The sequence below is a fragment of the Rhincodon typus genome, chromosome 1 (assembly GCF_021869965.1).
Source record: "Rhincodon typus isolate 14 chromosome 1, sRhiTyp1.1, whole genome shotgun sequence".
NCBI lineage: Eukaryota > Metazoa > Chordata > Chondrichthyes > Orectolobiformes > Rhincodontidae > Rhincodon > Rhincodon typus.
This window is the reverse complement of record NC_063332.1, coordinates 114,534,925-114,541,274: the sequence shown is the minus strand read 5'-3', so window position 1 is coordinate 114,541,274 and position 6,350 is coordinate 114,534,925. Positions and strand designations below refer to the sequence as shown.

At 37.2% G+C, this 6,350-nt stretch overlaps 1 protein-coding gene across 2 annotated transcripts in view; it reads left to right on the top strand.

Annotated features, from left to right (window-relative positions):
• The first annotated feature begins 749 nt into the window (after positions 1 to 749).
• LOC109912015 (bifunctional heparan sulfate N-deacetylase/N-sulfotransferase 4-like) overlaps positions 750 to 6,350 on the top strand; it is a 149,745-nt gene continuing 144,144 nt past the window's right edge. For both annotated transcript variants that reach the window (XM_048598798.1, XM_048598789.1), the window contains exon 1: positions 750 to 990. The gene's annotated coding sequence lies outside the window, so the exon portion shown is untranslated. The remainder of the gene's footprint in view (positions 991 to 6,350) is intronic.

The following is a 6,350-nucleotide window of genomic DNA, read 5'->3' as shown; positions in this document are numbered from 1 at the left end:
GTGCAAATTTGTATTGATACTTTCAGAACATCAGATGGCTACAATTTTTTAAGTGAACAAAACTGAATGAAGCGCCTTTCCTCTGCTCTGTATAAAATGTATATTAACTTTCATTTCCAGACTGGCATTTTAAATATGCTGCATTGTGCAAAGGATTTTTTAAAAGAGCTTAAAGCCAAACAGAAATTTCAGTTCTGACACAAACTGACATCAGTATTTTTAAAGCAATTATTGGAAATATTATGTCCCTTGCAAATCCTTTTGCTTTATCATAAATGACTAAAAAGAACATGTGTGCCGCTTTCAACTCCGAAACATGATTTTACTGTGTGAGGTTGTTGAATCCTTGATATTAGCACAAAACAGGATACCCACTGGATTTGCCAACTATTTTCTTGTGTTCCTAAAAGGGCTGGATACAGAACATGTATTATCTATGCATATTGAGTCCTCCTTTTAATAAAGTAAAGGTTTACTTGCTGGTGACATCTTTAGTTCTCAGCGTCTGTGCTAACATGTGATATTTTACTCCCGTGCTTGTCATAAGCCTGATGCTGAAAGGATGGCATTTCCTTGCGCAAGTGCACTGTGGCAGATCTGAAGATCCTTCGGGAGTTTCCAATCAATCACTTGACTGTGAGTGGAATTCAGTAGAACACTGAATTAGCTCAGAACAGAATGTATTCATGTGTAACAACCCACTATCTGGATGACACCAAAATGGCTCCTAGTCCTTGAAGGTCTTTACAATGATTAGCTGGGAGAATTGGCTGTTTCTGTCAATCATACTGTTTTACAGCTATTTCCACTGACTTCCATGTAGCTGCGATAGACTTGCTTCAACTGAAGGAGAGATAACTGCAGTTGCTGTTCTTTCGTGATGAAGTGGTCCTTGTTTTGCTGCAAAATGTGCCCTGCTATAATCCTTGTGTCAAAGAAGAGGTTGCAATGAACATAATCGTGAATAGAACACTAAATCATTCCAGCTGGGTGAGTCTTAAAGAGGGACGGTGTAGAATGTGACTGAGTTAGCAAGCGTCAAATCACTGGAGTTGTGAGATGTTAAGGGCTTTCTATTTGCAGCTGTTTGAGCAGAGAGCATAAAGTGGCAGTTTCGCTGTGAAATGTGGTGAGCTCAATAATTAAGTGTAAGGTTTAAATGCTTTGGGGTATTTCCTGAAGACCTTGGAAACTGCTGTTGATCACTTATCTCAGCATCGCAACAAAAGGAGAGCTCTGAATCTCTCAAACAGTGCAACTGTGCCTCAGCAATGGATGTTCTGCTTTCCTCGAATTATTTGTATTAAACACCTTTGTAAGTACTTTTCCTCTTTTGTTTAATGTAATAGAAAAATGCAGTTGCAGTGGTGAAGTTGAAAGAAGGTAAAAGGAAATAAATATGTTTAATATAACATTAATGCACTATTTAATTTTTAATTAGCAATCCTAAATGCAGCATTCTTAAGAAAGTGTAATTATATATAATTACTTAAATTCTACCGCATTTTCAAGAATTGAACACAATGGTACTGTTTTCATGGTACTGCAATTTAAGTGGTGTAAAGTTCAAGATAAAGGCCAGCGAAATTTTCAATCCAAAAAATATAGTGTTGAAAAATAAGTACATGCCTAATATTGTAGAAAGTACAGTTTGCATTTAAAATTTAATGGTTAATGCTATTCAGTATATGATCATTCCCCTCAGTGATTGTGCACTGCAGTGCACATAGTTACTACAGTTTGGACAAACAAACATCTTTTGTACCAAACCACACTTTACACACGTCTGTAACCTTGAAAGTGCTTGTCACAGCATTTGATGGTCACCGGCTTCAATTGATTCCTGTTGATTCAGCAGGAGGAAATATTAAAATGACAGAAAGCAAGCAAATCTTCATAATCCTCTTTTGTGTTGAAGCTTAGAAAAGATGATTTCAGGCAATGCAAAAATGGTGTATGATTAAAATCAGACTGTTTAAATCATTTCTTTGCTGAAGTGGTGCTATTGTAATATATATTACTAGGAGCTCCAGGTACATTTTGACACACATTTCTCAAACAAAATAATCCTTATCTTAGTGATCAGTTTCAGAACACTGGTCGGGTACCTTATTGAAAATAACACTTTTATAGACTGCACATTATGTTTTATGATCCTGATGATAGATAATATGCATATTTTGAAAGATAAAATTTCCAACAACAATATTTGAAGATTTATTTTCCTCTGAAAGTCTGAGTATTATTGGGAGATTGGGATAATTCCCCTCCCTATCATAAAACAGATTATGTACCAAAAATGAATTATAACATAGTTGAAGTCTTGCCTGCTAAGGATCAGGGTCCGGAAATTTATGAAGATATTCGAAGAGCACTGACTAGGCAGATGGTAAGGCATGATCCTGTTGCCCTTTCCCCCCACAAGTTTGAATATGGCTAAAACCCGTGCAACTGATGAATTTAAACCAATGACAGGAATTACTACCCATTACCACTCCTCTAGGAACTCTGGCGAGAACACCTTATTATAAGGCAACTGGTTGCTGAATTGGTAGCAACTGGTTGCCTGAAAATGTGATGGTCTTCCCTAAAGGACAACACAATGGCTCAGTGGTTAGCACTGCTGCCTCATAGCTGCAGTGACCTGGGTTCGATTCCACCCTTAGGCGACTGTCTGTGTGTAGTTTACACATTATCTGCATGGGTTTCCTTTGGGTGCTCCGATTTCCTCCCACAGTCCAAAGATGTGCAGTTTAGCTGGATTGGCCATGCTAAATTGCACCGTACTGTCCAGGGACGTGCAGGCTAGGTGGATTAGCCATGGGAAATGGGGGTTTATGGGGATAGGGTCAGTCTGGGTGGGTTGCACTGCAACAGGTCACTGTGGACTCGATGGGCCAAATGGCCTGCTTCCAAACTGTAGGGATTCCATGAACTATGAAGACCATACCTTTCAAATAGCTTTAATTATCTTTATATTCTATACTTAATATTTGTATTTTAAGTTTGAATTTTTGCAGCACCATGCAATTGAAATTAGCATGTCTATTCTTTGGCAATTTTAAGTGTTTTTCCGCCTAATAAGCATTTCTCATAGCCTTAAAAATTGTTTTGGAACTTCATGTCCTGCCCTTCGTGGAATGTTACATGAGTTTTCATGGGACATTGTTGCCTTTTGGGTGAAAAATAGCGATGTGCCATTTACGTCATGATGACACAGACTGGTTTATGGCAGTTTTCATTATCAATGGCGTTATCACCAATCAAATGGCTTTATTGCACAGCATGTATAAGTCAGGAAAGATACGGTTGCTCCTCAGATTTTGGACAATAATGCTCATTTGGAATGTTGCGGGGTTGCTTCATTTGAATGCATTGACAGTTTGTTCCTAGTGGCTCATTGATAATTTAACTCTTCACTCTTTTGGAGGCTGGGGACCAATTTGTGCAACACCCACAGCCAAATTTGATTTTTCATGGCTTAAAGTGTCCAAAAGTAATAACAATAATAGGTTTAGCCAAAAGTGGGGACTGCAAGCCTAAAAAAAGCATTCTGCGGGATCTGAATAAAGTGTAAGGATTTGTACCAAACCATATATTCCAACTGGCTGAGTAACCCTCAAAGCGTATGTCACAGCATTTGGTGTACCAGGGGTAATCTGTTTTGATCAACAGTATCTCTGTGCTGAGCCCATTGAATCTGTCAACAGTGCCAGAGTACAATACATTTCCCTCACAGTTTCAACTTGATTCTTTTCCTTTCAAATTTGATGTCGGATGCTGTTAACACTACTGGTGTGGTGGGAGCTGGGGGTGGGATGGTGAGAATAAGTGGGTAAAGGCAGTGCAGATCACAGGTATGTTGCTTTTGATTACGGCATTCAGTTTCTTTATGATGAAAACTGTCTCGAGAGTAGAGCTTGAAGTGGGACTTCCGAGAGGGAGATTCAGATAACTATATGTGGAACCTTTTTAAATTGAGGGAGGGTAAAGTGGAGAAATCCTGGCCTAAAAATACGCGTAAACACATTGAGTCACCTGCATGGTCCAATCCAACATTTTTTTAATGGATGATGTAAGCTGCATCTAAAGAGAGATTTTTTTTGCATGCCATTATGAGACAATAAAGACTCCTAGCTCTTCTCCAATTTACCAGAAATATTGTCATAATTAAGGCATCTTTTAACTTGCTCCCATGAACTACTATTTCAGCACAACATCATCTATTGCCAACATTAGTTTCAATGTAGCATTGTTCAACTCTCTTATTAAAACATAAAGACGCTGAAAATACACTATGGTAACTTGTACTTGTTTATCTCAAGTGGTTGCCTCTGCTGTTCCAGATTAGTTATTCCCCTATTTACTTTACATTTGTCAATGCTTCCATTAAAATAGCAGATAAATGAGTTTCAGCAGTTATGCAAGTGTTGTACATCATATTGCTTAAGGACCTCTGTCAAAACAAAACTGTTGACAGAAGGAGACTTTCATATTTAATGGAACCAACTAGACAATAAAAACATTTACTGTATTGGATTTACACATGAATTGAAAGTGGGAATGTAGTTTTATGTGAATTGCATTAAAGTTGCCTTCAATGCAACTTTAGTAAAGAGTATGTTAAATGTCGGTAGGGCTCTTTAGCTGTTCTTAACAGTGAGAATACAGACACTCTGCAGTTGATCACAATGGCTTTGTGGGCAGAACGGCGAACTGTAAGCTATAAAGTACATGAATGTTAACCCGTCATAGGAAATAACCTCTGCATCTTTCTCAGACTGGATCAGCTAATATGCTTTCTCTATAAGAAGAGGAAATTAGTTTCTGAACACTCTTTAGAGTTTAGAGCAGCTTGGTAAAAGAAAATTGGAGTCTATAGCAAAATGCCAAATAATTGAAGAGAAATTATTTTCTGGTGGAAATATAAATTTATCAAGAGTCAAGTTGTTCCAGTATTCAAGGTTAAACTTGGCTCACTTGGTGATGGTTATATGTCCGAGTGAGAAGGTTGTGGATTTAAGCTCCACACCAGGATCTACGCCACATAAGTTTAGTATTTAGCATAGAATGAGATCTGCATGGTATTTTCCGGGCTGCAGAGTGGTTTATCATAAATCTTGTTTCTGGCCAACATTCATCTCAGCCAACAGCACTGAAATGGATTATGTGGTCATTTATTTAATCTTCAATTTACAGAAATTTTTTCTGTGTAAAATGACTGTTGTGATTTGTCACCATAACAATACCATTTGCATTTCAAAGTAAGCAATGTGGCATTAAGTAGAACAGAAAAATGTAAGTCTTTAAGTAGCCATTTCAAGAGATTCAGTGGTGCCTAAGCATTTAAGTATGGGTTAATTACTTAAAGAAAGGAATGTGAAAATTGATATGAAATGTAAAAAAACTGCAAGCAGTTTATTAATTATAAAAATAATTACTTTTCAGATAATGCAAATTAGCCTTAACTATGTTTGGAAATGATTAGATATTGGTTGTCTGCATTGTACTGTGGCCCCAGTTTAAACTCGTTCAAGCAACTTCTATTAAACATAAAAAATGCTAATGAAACAAAGTTTGCAAAGACCAGAGAATGAAAATTAGTATTGTCAGTGTACCGGATCGTTATATAGTTACCATTAAGAAGAAACTGCACAGTGTCGATCGAAGTTTTAAGAATGCTATGTTGACGAAAACTTTGTTTTGTTTCTTTTTTAATTTCTAAAAGTTGAAAGGGCAGTTTATTTTTGCCTCTCACTCTGCTGTGGTTACAAATGTTATTTCCTTCATAGCACTCAGTCTAACATTAGGAACAGTTGCCCTCTAGTGCTGAAAGAGAATATTAGCCATCATCTGTGCGAAATTGAGGTTGTATTAAACCTGAGTGAAGGGTTAATTCCGTCACCTCTATGATGCAGTCATCCGTAATCACCGTAGCGGTATTCCTTTATTTTTTCATGAACCTATTGAGTTTTGTGTGCAGTGTCCTTGCACCTGCTATTTACAAGTCCTGATGCCACTGTCAGCACATGTGGTGTATTTCAATAATATCCTGTAAGTATAATGCTGTACTAAATTTTGTTCCAACTTTCGAACATTGCACATTCGGTATTCAGTTCATTGTCCAGCTATTGTGACTGGTGCTTGAATTATGATATATCGGTTATGAGAGAGAGTCAAGAAAAGGTAGTCTTAACATTGGATGGTCTGTGTCCAATAAACATTAGAACAACCTTTGAAGAAGCTTCTTTTGGGTGTGTTTGAAGAATTTGTCCTATTAAACTATTAAAAACTGTCCACTGCAATTATTCCACTGCTATTTCTAAGACAAATGCAGATTTTCTTTTTCT